Below are 15,003 nucleotides of genomic sequence, written 5' to 3' on the forward strand. Positions count from 1 at the left end.
TTCTTCTGTCTTGAGTACTCAGATTTCTAGACATTTTCTGCACATTTGCTGTCTTTTCTGGCAGACTTACATATTTTGCTACTTTTCTGGTTAGCTTGTCTGGCAGCTGAGTTCTTCCTCTTTAGGATAAGCTGTGAAACCCTGGCTGTAGCATAGAGTTCTGTCAGGCTCTGAAAATGCCCGACAGAGGGAAGAAGCACTGGGGTAAATGACAATGCTGTGACAAGTCGAGTTGCACATAAAACCAGATATTGCAGAGAGAAATTCCCCTCTTCCATTGAAAAGGACCTCTGTGTGAAATGACTCTACAGAAGAGAATTCTGAACACCTACCTCTAATACATAGTATGGGATCTCTCACCTTAAGGAATCTGTCTGCAGACATCATTCACGTTGATTAAACAGCACAAAAGGCATTGATGCCTAAAACAGAGGACATCTAGGCTTTTAAAGGGAACTAATCACCTGAGCAAAAGGAGACTCTGCATTGGCTGTTAACTGGTAGTGAGGCTTACTGCCTTGTTGTGGGTTACCCACTAGAGGGGGGTCAAATCACAGATGTTGAAGCGGATCTGATGATATTCTAGCCTTTGGAGAGAAGAGTTTTCCCTAGCCTTATCAAAGGGTGGACTGCACCTTTGCCGTGTGTTCTGGACTAACTCCCCTCCCATACAATCATATAACATCTCTTTGGCAGCAATGTAATTTGCATATGTGGAAAAATACTAGTGTGTGTTGGGGGTGGGGTGAGGGAGGTGAGAGACCTTGTTCAAAAGAAGTGATGTGGTGGTGGTGTTGTCTTGAACCTATCGTAAAGAAAAGACAAAACAGAAGCATTTCCTGTCATGTGTGGGACAGAGCCTTGTACTGGGCAAGATGGTGGAGGTATAGTATGGAGAAATCTGAATCCCTCAAATACCTTATTTTCTCTCTTCTTAAATGCTTGCTTTATTTCCCTTGAATCCTGACTTGATTTTTAGCAGCCACTGTCTTGAGAAACGGTAGGGGAGAGAAACAGAAGCTTTATACCATCTGAAAGCTTTCAGCTGGTGTAAAGTTTTTATCTAACAGCTCATGAGAGAGAGAGAGAGAGAGAGAGAATAAAAAATCATGCTTGAATTAAAGGGGAAGGTGAGAGAAAGGAGCTTGTGGAGAATAGTGACTTTTTTTGATCCACTGTCTAGTGATCTTCCATGAATAGAAAATAGTTTTCAAGGTTAATACTGATTTTTTTTTTTCAAGACCAACAAACTTTTTCAAGCATTGGAGCAAGGACTAGAAATGGAGGAGGGGGAAAATTAGATTTCGGACCTTCCTAGCCTGTTAAAATGGACTGAAGATTTTGGTTTTCTGTGAAAGTGGTATTGATAAATCTAAAATTCCCCTTGATTGCATATTCTTTGATGGATCCATTGAAATATCTACTCAGTTCAGTAGCCATCAGCCAAGGTTGCCAGCAGGCGATTGTGGTAGAAGGCTTGGAAGACAGATGGTTACGCTAAAGTGCAGCTCGTTATTAACTAAGATTTCTGAGGTTTAAGCCGTTGGGGAAACCCTAGAACAAATAGTTCCAGAAGCAGTGTTTTTTTTTTTTTTAAAAGTCTTGTTCTCTTCAAATAAAATGTACACAAATGGGAACAAGGCATTCATATGCACAAATGAATAGTTTTCAGATAGAGTTTTGGAAGGAAAAAGGTGTTATTGAGGAGGAAGACCTGCGCAAGAATCCAAAATGGAGCCTCTTAATAAAATCAGTGTGGCTACTACCTGTGCACTACATTTACAATATGCATATACTTGAACTGATCAAGTGTGTGTATATATACACCGATGCTGTGTTCCTTGTTTTAGTAGCACTGTGTATATGATTGTTGGTATTACATAGTGCTGTGGGGCCCTAATCAGATCGGAACACCAAGATCTATACATACATATAGTAAAAGACAGATTCTGCTCAAACAATTTACAAACTAGACAGAAAGGAAGTATTAATAGCGTCTCCCTCCTTTTTAACAGAGCGGGAAATGAGGCACAGAGAGATCGAGGGCCAGATTTTGAACCCATTACTCTTACTGAAGTCAGTGTGAGTTAGTGCTCGCCAGTGGAAGTAAATATTCAAGTCCTACAAAAAGGGTCTGGCTGCTGGGTGTCTAGAGAACATGACCTATGAAGGAAGGCTGAAAGAATTGGGTTTGTTTAGTTTGGAAAAGAGAAGACTGAGAGGGGACATTATAGCAGTTTTCAGGTATCTAAAAGGGTGTCATAAGGACGAGGGAGAAAACTTGTTCATCTTAGCCTCTAAGGATAGAACAAGAAGCAATGGGCTTAAACTGCAGCAAGGGAGGTTTAGGTTGGACATTAGGAAAAAGTTCCTAACTGTCAGGGTGGTTAAACACTGGAATAAATTGCCTAGAGAGGTTGGAGATCTGGAGATATTTAAGAGTAGGTTAGATAAATGTCTATCAGGGATGGTCTAGACAGTATTTGGTCCTGCCATGAGGGCAGGGGACTGGACTTGATGACCTCTCGAGGTCCCTTCCAGTCCTTGAATCTATGAAAACCCAAATCTCCTGAGTTCCAGCCTAGTGCGTGAACCATAAGACTTTCCTTCCTCTGTAATTGTGTTCACACACATTCTGTGTTAGGGTTGATGGCTCAAACCCTAGTCTGAGGATTTAGATACTTTACAAATTAGTCACCTGTCCGCATTTAGGTTGTCATCTCTATTCCCTGAGTATGTTTTCCAGACCTGAAGAAGACCTCTGTGTAAGCTCAAAATCTTATCTTACTAACAGAACTTGATCCAATAAAAAGTATTGCCTTACCCACCTTCTATCACTATTCAATGCAGTCTGATAACAATCATGTATGATGAGATTCCAGGATGGACAGGTAAAATGCTGAACTGATTTGTGTGATTGACTTTCACGTGTCAAGTGCAAATTTGCCCCTGTGACTTGCATTTCCCATCTGCGTTTTCTCATGGTCACTATTTGAATATTAGCTTTCCTAGGGTCCTCTTTCCCGGAGGCTGGCTTGGTTGTAGTGCTTCTGGGACTGGGCTCATCGAATACCTAGGATTTGGGGGGGGGAGGGTTAGATGGAGCACGTGTGTGGATTATGTGTTTCAGCATGGCTTGTCTAGGTACTTGTATAGTTCTCAGTGCAGTAGTATCTGAATGCTTCACAATCATTAATGGACTTCACATTCCTACCACCTCTGAGTAGAGTGGCATCCTGAGTAGAGTGGGGAATTGAGACACTGGGTAGATTTAAGTCCATTGCCCAAATGACCCACAGGACATATGTGGCTGTCAGGAATTAAAGCTACGTCTCCTGAATCCCAGTCTAGTGACCCATCCACTAAAAAAGTCCTTCCTGCCACTCTACAAGTGTCTTCTCTCAGACCATTTCTACACTGCTGAAATTTACCATAAAAATTCCTACCAGTTCACCAGAACCAGTATTAAAACCATGAGGAGCTGCAGGGTAGACAAGGACCCTGAAACTATCTTTACCACCCTTTTAGCTAAACCTGCAGAAAAGCAAATCTAATCAAAATGCTGGTGAAAACAGGGCTGCCTGCCAGCATCTTGTCTAGGCGGCTGCTCCTACCAATTCAGCTGAACTGGTACGGGAGCCAGAGGAATTGGTCAATTTTTTCCCCATAGTGCAATAGTGGGGTCAACTTTAGAAGAGTCAGCCTGTTTGCTCTCCCACCTGAATGATGAAAGGTGGCATTTACAACTATCTAAAGCCAAATCATTTAGCAGCTTTCTCTGGAGTTAAAGGGGAGAGAGGTCTTGGGTTAGCTAGAGGTGGGAAGTTGAAATTTCCTGCCATGTGTGGGACAGAGAAAAAGACTGAGGCTGAGATATTTTGTACTTTTTAAAACCACATGAAAGGTGCTCAGAGACGGTGGGAATGGGTGTGACTTAGAATTCTAGGTAAGCTCTTGGGGACAGGGAGTCTGTGTGCACGTATGTATGTATAGTGGTTGGCATTTTGAGTCCCCCTTCATAACTGATACACATTAGTGAATCCTGTGTGTATCTCAAAAGGTTTGGGAGTGACAAATGTCCTAAATCAGCAATTCTCAATCAGGGGTCTGGGCCCTGTGGAGGGCCGCAAGCAGCTTTCAGGGGGGCCGCCAAGCAGGGCCAGCATTAGACTCGCTGGGGCCCAGGGTAGAAAGCCGAAACCCCATGGCATAGGGCTGAAGCCCAGGGCCCTTAACCCCACCCCCTGGGGGGAGGGAGAGCTCAGTGGTTTGAGCATTGGCCTGCTAAACCCAGGGTTGTGAGTTCAATCCTTGAGGGGGGAACTGGTGTAAAAATCTGGGGATTGGTCCTGCTTTGAGCAGGAGGTTGGACTAGATACCTCCTGACGTCCCTTCCAACCCTGATATTCTATGAAGCCAAAGCCTGAGCAATGTAGCTTCAGTAGAGCCCCTGTGGCATGAGGCCCCAGGCAGTTGTCCTGGTTGCTACCCCTTGACACTGACCCTGGCTTTTATATTCAGAAAACCAGTTATTGTGGCACAGGTGGAGTTTTTATGCATATTGGGGGGAGGGGCTCAGAAAGAAAAAGGTTGAGAACCCCTGCCCTAAATGAATTTATAGAATTACATTGTATGGGAAAACGCGTACCCTGTGGCTCTCTCTGGTCCTTCCATGCTGGTAGGAAGTGGAGGAATATTTTAACCGTTTTGCAACTGGTTCCTCACTGCATCTATGAAGAAACTTGTGGTAGTGCTGGAAATGCATTTTGCCTGCCATACCACACTCAGCAGTAAAACATCTCAGGAATGGTTTGAGATTGGGATTGGAATTTATCCCAGTTATGTCAGAGCCAGGGAAAAGAGCAACAGAGGCTGATACTGTTGAAGTAAAAAGTGTTGTAAGCAGAAGGCATTTAAAAAATATGAACAGTCTGGTGCAAAATGAGTAGTGGGAGGTGTTCCAAAAATAAGGAGAAAGTAGTTTAAAAACATGACTAAAAAAACCCCTTGAATCTTGAATGCCAGAGAATATTGCAGTTAGTTTTGCCAATATTTACAACAGAATTGTAAGCGTCCATTAAAAATACTAAGAGTCCAAGATACGGAAACGAGATTAAGGCAATTGGCAGGATGGCAGGATCCCATAAATAAGGATCATATTTCCAGGGAGGAATTTGGTTATACTCCGAGAACAATGGCTCATAGTATCATTAAGGGAAGGAAATGTAGACTGTTGGTTAGAGCACAGGACTGGGAGTCAGGAATTCAGTGCTCTTTCCCAGCTCCACCACTGACTTGATTCGCTTGCCCAAGGTCACACAGCATTTTCTGATTAGTGCTCTGTAATTTTAATAAAGATATATTTTTATATTCCTTTGCAAGAGGATTTTATCTGGTGTTTAGGTAGCAGAAATTGGACCTGCTCTTCCTTTTTCCTTACTGACTAACCTAAATAAATAATTCCAGAGATCAAAGGTCAGACTTTCAAATTTAGGCATACCCAATTATGACCATATAGTTGCATGTACCTAATTTTATACACACATACGTGATTTGCATGCATAAGTAAAGTACACATATACACCTCTACCCTGATATAACTCTGTCCTTGGGAGCCAAAAAATCTTACCGCGTTATAGGTGAAACCGCGTTATATCGAACTTGCTTTGATCTGCTGGAGCGCGCATCTTCCCCCCACCTCCCCAGCACTGCTTTACCATGTTATATCCGAATTTGTGTTATATTGGGTCACATTATATCAGGATAGAGGTGTATATGTGTGCCTAAATTGGAATCTGGCCCATCCTCTGCATACCTCACCCCCTGGAGAAAGAAAATTCAGTTTGATAACCAGCCCTATTTTAAGGAGCATTTATGAAATCAGCAGGGGATAGGAGAGAAAAGAGAGACCCTCACTCAAACCAAAATTTAATGAACTTCCTGGATTTGTATAAAAGCATTAAGCAGCACGAAGCTCTGTATCGTAACTCTGCAGTAATTTGGGGCCCTTTATGGTTTGAATGGAGGGATAAAATGGAACCTGCAATTACACTAATTCTTTCTAATTGAATATTTTGATTTTACTCTTCCCCTTTTAAAACATACCCGTGTAACTACTAACATTCATAAAGCTGCAGGAATATTTGTTTCCTCTTTTTGGTGAGCAGTGTAAATGTACTTTTTTATTGGACATGCAGTTCATTTTCTTATTGCTAGAAGGGCTTCCCCAGTATAACTGCTTTGGAAAGTGGTGGACAATGAACATTTCTCTGCTCATTTTAACTGTGCTGCCTTCATCACTGGGCTGTCTTAGTTTACCATCTGGCGTAGAGGGGAATGCTGTGCTGCGGATTGAATGCTTTGAGTCCCTGCGTGTGGACCTGACATGATTTTGTCAGGTATCTTTTTAATTAATTTATTATCCACGCAGGGCTTGTCATCAAGAGCTGCAGCTATTTTTTTATATCTCCAGGCCATGTTCAGGGCAGGCAGACAAGATCAGTGACTTCAGCCACGTAGACTTAGTTTGGGGATGAGGATAACAAAAGGACATGCTAAGTCTTGCTTGAACAGAGCTTGGTAAAGGTGAGGAGTTATAGAGTTGCAACTACTTTCTCCCAAGGTCTGTTGTAAATTAATTTAATTCACATCTTTAAGGAGACTATGTCTTAATTTTTTGGAAGCAAAAGTTCGGTATTGTGTTTTGCTGTAATTGGCAGTTGGACAGGCACCCGTGAAAAAGTTAAAGGGCGAGATCCTCGGCTGATGTACGTTGACATAGGTCAGTTGAAGTCAGTAGAGGTATGCCTTTTACACCCACTAAGGGTTTGGCCCAGAATGGTTCTGTAGATAGGTAGTTCATCATTAGAATGGTGAAAGGAGAGGGAGTAGGGTAGGGAGTGGGATGAGAGGGTAAGTTTAATTGATAATTGTATTATTGGATATTTATTATTGGGTTTTGGAAATAACCATTTTCAGTAACATAAAATGAAAGCTTTTAAAATGTAAGTTCATATTTTCAGCTCAAGCATCAAATAGATTTTTTTTGACAAATTAATATAATTGCTTTGTATATTCTCTGTATTAAATCTCTGATTTAAAGAGAATTTTACTGATATTTATTTCATATACACACCAGCGACTGGATGCTATGCTGTCCAGTAACTGTCTTTTAGTCCAGTGGTTCTCAGCCTGTGGTCTGCAGACCCTTTGGGGTCTGAAGACTGTTTGATTTCTAAAGGGGTCTGCACCTCCACTTGAAATTTTGTAGGGGTCCACAAATGAAAAAAGGTTGAGAACCATTGGACTTTTGATTCAATAAACTGCTTATCTCATACAGTTGTCTTTTCATCTAGTGTTGGTGGTGTGTGACTGCTGATTGAAGGCACAACACTGTAATTCATTTATTAATAATTATAAATGGAAATAATTTGGAGCAGCACAAAGCACTGACAACAGAAATTGATCCGCCCTTCTCCCAGGGGAGCCTTACAACACAAGTCGTATTCTAAGCAAGGAAAGATGAGAACTTGCTTCACTTGCAGTGTAAAGTCACTAGCATGTTGTCATGCTAGTGGACTAACTTCAGTCAGCAGCAAGAAATTGTTCTAATCTTTCTTTTCTTGGTGTTTCCTGTGTTGAGGGGAACAATTCTTCCTTCCTTCATATTTTTTAGAAAACAACCAAGAGTGAGTTTGAGAGGAAAGAAGCATTAGTATACTTATTGCTTTGGAAGAGTGTTTACTGATGATGTGCATTAGATCAGTAGATATTAGGATCATGGGTGGTTGGTTTTTTTTTTTTTGCTTTGATTCTGTATCACATCTGCAAATGCCTTTTATTGAAAGAGGACACAATGGATTACTTATAACATTGTTTTCTGGGAAGGACATGTTTTTTTCTTGGCAATTCAATCTTATTTCAGCCTGTTCTTGACACTCAAGTAGGGTAATAATGTGAATATATATTTTTGATGCCAAGAGAAGGATTTCAGTCTCTTAGCCCAGAAAAATCAAATGTATTCTTCTCACAAATGAAACTGAAATCTTTGACTCACAGTCTAGTCTTGTCATTCTCCTTCCGTGCAAGCTACTCTCTTGAACAATAGACCATCCCTCGAGGAATTTCATACTGAGGTTACCACCTATTAAGACATGCCAGAGAAAAGTCCTAGTGCCAGATACTCAGCAGGTGTAACTCTATTTTGTTTACATCAGCTGAGGATCTGACCCCAAGATAGCTTTCAAAGTCTGGTGAGGAAACATTTTTGCCCCAGTTTTGATTTAATTTTCTCTAGTTTTAAGAACAGTGTTTGTTTAATGTCTGTTGACATATGCTTGCCAATGTGGCTTATTGCAGTCTGTCATCTTTGCTCAGTGCTGACAAAATAGATGTATAGCCTTGCCATTCCCCTCCTTAGCTTATTCTTTACCAAAAAAATAAAATAAAAAAATCTTTGGAACAGAATTTATTTCTTAAGGCTCGTGTGTGTGTCAAAATTGCACCAGTCTCGACCACTAGTCCTTTTGTTGGCTGAACTATGTAAACTTTGTGTGTACGGGGCGTTAAGTTCAGTGTGTGATTTCAAGAAAAAGACCTCTTTCTGTATATCCTCCCCTCACCCATAAAATCCTCCTCTCAGCACAAATGTGCCTCAGCTTCTGCACAGTACTACTTTTCTGGTCATGCTGGTGGAAAATTGCTGCTGTTCACCTAGATGTCATAACACTAGATTCTTCCCTCCTCTACAGAAGACAACTGAGGGAAGGGAAAGGATAACAGTAGAAAGAGGATGGAACACAGGGGCGCAGAGGGTTTGGTGGAGAGAGAAACTGACAAATTGCTATTGGGAAATAAACTTGTTTCATAACTTTACTGTTTAGACATAAAAGTCCAGATGGCAGCACTTTTTTTTTTTTTAACCTCCGCTATCTGTGAATATTATTTTTTTTAGCTACATGTTAGAGATGGACTTGAGCCACAAAGTTTAGATCCAGATTTGAACCTCCCTGAAGTTTGAGGGAGAATTGGATCCGGTTTTCTGGCTGGGCTCATCTCCATTTGAAATTCAGGTACATTATCAAGGTAAAAGTGAATCCCCAAGCACATCCGCCTCGCTGATCACACGTAGAAGGAGGTAGAGCACTTGCTGGTGCTCTGATGCTGTGACAATGTGTGATTATACTGCACATAATACATCATCCGTGTGTTATGCTTCCAGCAGGATACCACAATTGCCAAAAGATGATCCTCTTGATTTGTAGGTACTGTTCAATATCAGCTCTGTTCCTAGCCTTTTTAGATTAGGTCTTTGAACACACAGTTTTTTTACTTTTAAATCACACTGTTTAGGTCTTGAATAATAAAATATTAAAGTAAAAACTATACTATGGAAAAAAAAAATTCAGGATGCTCAGTGGGACTTCAGGGAGATTAGGTAAATGTGTTCTGTATTTAATCTCTTATTTTATACCAGTGTCAGTATGAGACCACTTCATTTTACTCCTTTATCAGTATATAAGAATTAGTTAGTGTTTGAAATATTAAGAAAACTACAGTAGCTGATATGATCCTTCTTTAACAGTTATTGATTCCATCCAAAAGGCTCCAGGTAATATCATCACATCATGTATTTTGTATGTCGGGAGTTTAAAACTATCAGCTATTTCAGATTAAAAGTAATCATACGTTTGCAATTTAATTATCAGTTAGCAGGTACATATAACTAACAATTAAGATGTCATAGTTTTTCTAAAATTATGATTGATGTGTGATAGTCATTCAGTGTGAAAATCTCGGTGTTAAATGCAAACATTTTGGGCTATATCAGAACTCTGACTTCAATGGGACTATGCTCACAAATGAACCCTTGGGGGAATTAGTTTATCACTCAGTCCTTGCTGATAATAGTTCATATCTTGGACTTTGCAGGAAGGTCTGCAAAGGCTTAACAGTGCCAAAAATCGGATTAAATGTTTTGTTCCAATATTGGTTCTCAGTCTTGATAACCTGCCACTTATTCAACCAGTCCCTCAATTGGTATTGTTCAAAACACCACCTAAATTGATACTTGATGATGATTTATGCACAGAATGTTTTTAGTCTTATTTTTACTGCATTGGGCTTTAATAATTTCATTTATAAAAATGGATCTTATGGCTATGGCTTGTTCCAAATTTGGGGCTTCGTTAGTGGGTTTTTTTTTTCCTGCTGTGTTCACACTTCACTTGAAATTAATGATTAAATTTTAATTTTGAACATGCAGATCTTGTTAACTCACTTACATTCCACAGTAGTATACTTTGGTTTCTGTGAAGAGTGTTAAACTCTGAGTGGTGTGGGTGAATTAATGTGACCATGTTAATGCTCTAGTGGTTAGAGCTGGGAGTCAGGACTTCTAGGTTCCATTTCTGACTCTTCCACTGACTTGTAAGTCCAGGAGTAGAAAAATTTACCAGACACCTAATTAACAGCTGATATTTAAGTGGAAAGACAAGAGAGGGACATCAGATGTTTAGAGATCAACACTCTTTAAGAGAGTCTAGTCCTCTTTACTCCCTCCCACTGTCTTGTCCACAGGCGCTGCCCCTGCCGCTTCCATTGGCTGTGGTTCTCGGCCAATGGGAGATGCAGGGGCAGTGCATGGGGCGGGGGCAGGGGCAGCGTGCAAAGCGGAGCCCCCTGGCTGCCCCTACACATAGGAGATGGAGCGGGGCCATGCTGCTGCTTCTGGGAGCTGTGTGGAGTGGCCCCCGACCCTGCTCCCCGGCTGGAGCTCCGTAGTGGGACCCCGCTCCCCAGTGGGAACGCGAGGTCTGGCTTAAAATGGCTAGTGGGCCGGATCCGGCCTGCGGACTGTAGTGTGCCCACCCTTGGCCTAAGGAGTTCTAGATTTCATTTGTGAAACTCATCTGTCTTATCAATTTCAGTTAGCTTCTGCTTGGGAAAGTTAAAGGCTGCTGCAGAGACACTGGAGCTGTCTGCAGGTTCAGGGAGTCTACACTTCAGCTGGTTCACATTCAGTAAGCTCTCTTTGCAATCTTGAGAAATGTATGTAAATGATAGTTTAAGTTCTGCAGGATCTGCTGTTTTAGGCTTCCTCTTGTTCACTAAAATTTCATATTTGCCAATGGAATGTTGATGCAAGTCCAAGTAAAATTGGGCGTGTGTGTGTGTGTGTTTTCTTGTTGGAATATTTTATTTTGGGACTTAACAATTGGAGAGACACTGAAAATTCACTAGCTGGTTGTACTTTTGCTCAGTCTTAAATAAAAATGACCATCTTAACAGGAAACTGAACAGACTAACCCCATTAGGCGCAAGACAGTGACTAGTGATCACTCTTACTCAGCTCACAGTGTTAAGTTCCTGCATACTGTGTCACTGAGGAGTTGTTTGTAGAAGAAATGTAACCCTCTAATAGAGATATTTACTACTACTTAATAAAGAATTAAAATGCACGTCTGAGTTAGATGTTTTGCCTGGAACTGACCCTCGTGATCGACAAAAAGATTTTTTTGTCTTGGTAATACTCTCCTTTGAGGATAGTATTAATTGGACGTGTGAATTAATTGAAGACTAAACTTCATTAGTCTGCCATTGTCATTGCATTTATATTCTTTCTGTCCTAAGTCCTTAGTGAAAACATCTGTTAGTCACTCAAACTAGAACTCTGCATTCTGAGGAACAATTTTATTGTCGTTAAACTCTGGATTATATCAATTAGATGTAAACAGCAGTCACCTTTTAAAGAAATTTATTTTCCTCCCAGTCACTTTTATTTTAAAGATGCAACATTTCAATAAGATTCTAAATTTGTATTAACTGTAACGATACGTCTGTATTCTTGTTTCCACAGCAGGTACAGTGCTACAGCATGCTGCAAGAATCCAAAGATTGAGTCTCCTCTTTTAGCATCACCAATTTTTTGTTTTGTTCTCTTTCATCATTATCCTCTGTGGGAGTTTCTGCACATTCTTGTCTTGGGATGGGAGGTATTTTTAGCTTTCTTCAGAAGTGCTCTTGGGATAGGTCAGTGTTTTTTGTTTGAACTCTCATCTGTCCCCAAACCAGGTGTTTTCAAATGTCTACTGCAGTGAATTGCCATATTCATTATTTCCCTTCAGATTGAATTTCTCCTATTTTTGGCTGCTTGTGTTTGTAGTGTTCATAGGACTGAATCGTGAAAAACAGGCAAATGGTAAAGTTGCACCATTATTTTGCTTAGGACAGAACTTTCACTTGTACCAAATAATAGATTCAGTGTTGGTTTTGTCTGAGAAATTTGCAAACTCAACGTCCTTGTTGTCCCAGTCTGGTCTGTCCCGCCCTCTGGATGGACACTAGTCTGCTGTGGTTCATCACTTTGCTAGACCCTAGAAATCATGGTCTTAATAAAGACACTGTATTTATGGCTTGTTACCACAATCTGTAACCTACTAGCCCTCCTTTGACTACAGAGGTGTTGAATGGGCATTTTACCTGGAGTGGTCCTGTGCTAACTACTTAAGTTAAATTATCTGTTCAATCTTGTATTTAGCTCTGACACTCTTAGGCCATGTCTGCACTGCAAAATTATGTCAACCTAACTTACGTCGGCAGACAGCCACCACTGTTGTTAAATCGCTTGTGTGCACGCACACTTGGTTCCTTGTATTAGTGGAGCGCGTCCTCATCAGGAGTTCTTGTATCGGTTGTATTATCAGTGTGCGGCATTGTGGGATGGCTTCTGAAGGCCAGTAACAGTCGACATAAGCAACAGAAAGTTTGAACTGACACTGCGTCGACCTGATTACGTCGACTGTGACTCGACGCCACCTGGGAAGGTGGTGTTACTAAATTGGCATCGAGAGGCACTTACGTCAGCAGGAGCCAAATGTAAGTGAAGACCCTTTCACAGCTAAGTTGACGCAAAGCAGCTTACATTGACCTCACCCTGTAGTGCAGACCAGTGGTTCTCAACCAGGTGTCTGAGGCCTGCTTCAGGGGTCCGCCAAGCAGGGCCAGCATTAGACTTGCGGGGGCCTAGGGCAGAAAGCTGAAGCCCAGGGCTCCAAGCCCTGCCGCCCAGGGCTGAAGCTGAACCCTGAGCAACTCAGCTTCACAGGGCCCCCTGTGGCGTGGAGCCCCGGGCAGTTGTCCTGCTTGCTACCTCCAAACGCCAGCCCTGGCTTTTATAGGCAGAAAGCCAGTTGCTGTGGCACAGACGGGCCACGGAATTTTTATAGCATGTTGAGGTGGCCTCAGAAAGAAAAAGGTTGAGAACCCCTGGTGTAGACCAGGCCTTAGTACCGTTCCCAGACCTGAAGAAGAGCTCTGTGTAGCTTGAAAGCTTGTCTCTTGCACCAACAGAAGTTGCTGTAATAAAAGATATTTCCTCACCCACCTTGTCTCTGTTGTGATTGGATCCCAATGTGCTTCCAAGCCCTTGCACAGTGGCAGATCACTGCTCTCAGCACCTTTGTCTCTCAAGCATACTCTCAGGGGCAGGCCCCATGTCTGACACTGTTTTGGGGCAGTGGGACTTTGAAGTCTGGCCTCTTAGAGCCCAGAACTAGTGCTGCAAACCTCCGTAGCACCCAGTTGTTAGACACGTTCCCCTCTAGAGAGCCCCAGCTGTGGGAGCTCTGGTTTACTAGTTACACGCTTCAGGCGTAACATGGCAGTAAAACAAGAAACTGGCGTAGTAAAGGAAATTCTTAAGCAAAGAGACTTTTCTCTTAACAGCATTAGAATATTGCAGATCTTTGGAAAACAACAAACTCCTGAATGCGATTCCCCCATTCTGAGCCCACCACCTCTATTAGGCCTGGGTTGGTCCAAGTCTGTAAGCTAGGCAGCCCTTCCAGCCTTTGTGGCCTGGCTCTCTTGCTTCTGGCAGTGGAGTGGCTTCCCTTACTTAAAGAACCTCTTTTAAACCCTGTGTCCCCAGATTCCCTATGTGCTGCAAGCTATCAGGAGATCAAGACTCCAGTCCCTCCTCATAATGCCATGTCTCTAAAACATAAGAATGGCCAGACTAAGTCAGACCAATGGTTCATCTAGTCCAGGATCCTGTCTTCCACAGTGGCCAGTGTCAGATGTTTCAGAAGGAATTAACAGACCAAGGAAATTATCAAGTGATCCATCACCTGTTGTCCAGTCCTAGCTTCTGGCAATCAGAGGTTTAGGGATACACAGATTATGTGAAAGCAGCAAAGAGTCCTGTGGCACCTTATAGACTAACAGACATATTGGAGCATGAGCTTTCGTGGGTGAATACCCACTTCGTCGGATGTATGTAGTGGAAATTTCCAGAGGCAGGTATAAATATGCAAGCAAGAATCAGGCTAGAGATAACGAGGTTAGTTCAATCAAGGAAGATGAGGCCCTCTTCTAGCAGCTGAGGTGTGAACACCAAGGGAGGAGAAACTGCTTTTGTAGTTGACTAGCCATTCACAGTCTTTGTTTAATCCTGAGCTGATGGTGTCAAATTTGCAGATGAACTGAAGCTCAGCATTTTCTCTTTGAAGTCTGGTCCTGAAGTTTTTTTACTGCAGGATGGTTACCTTTAAATCTGCTATTGTGTGTCTAGGGAGATTGAAGTGTTCTCCTACAGGTTTTTGTATATTGCCATTCCTAATATCTGATGTGTCTGTTGCGTCGCATGGCGGACGTGGACAGAGCTCAACAATCAGTTTGATTGGTAACAGAGTCATTTATTTCTCTCCAGCATACATCTTTATACTTTTGAAGCAGGCAAGCAAGCAATTGCTAATTGGTTAACAAAATACACACAAGCACTGCTATAACTTCATAGGGTAACATCATCCTAGACAGCTTCAAATTTATTATCCTATTATGCCTGCTAGAGAGAAGCTAGCCAAGGCCAACTTCTCATAACAAAACTCACAACTTAATTAACCTAATCTAGAAACCTAAACATCCCAGGTTTCCCACACTATCTCCTAGAAACCTAAACATTCTAGCTTCCCACACTACCAGGTGCCAAGCTAGCAAAATATT

Source organism: Mauremys reevesii, linkage group 3, assembly GCF_016161935.1.
Source record: "Mauremys reevesii isolate NIE-2019 linkage group 3, ASM1616193v1, whole genome shotgun sequence".
Taxonomy (NCBI): Eukaryota; Metazoa; Chordata; order Testudines; family Geoemydidae; genus Mauremys; species Mauremys reevesii.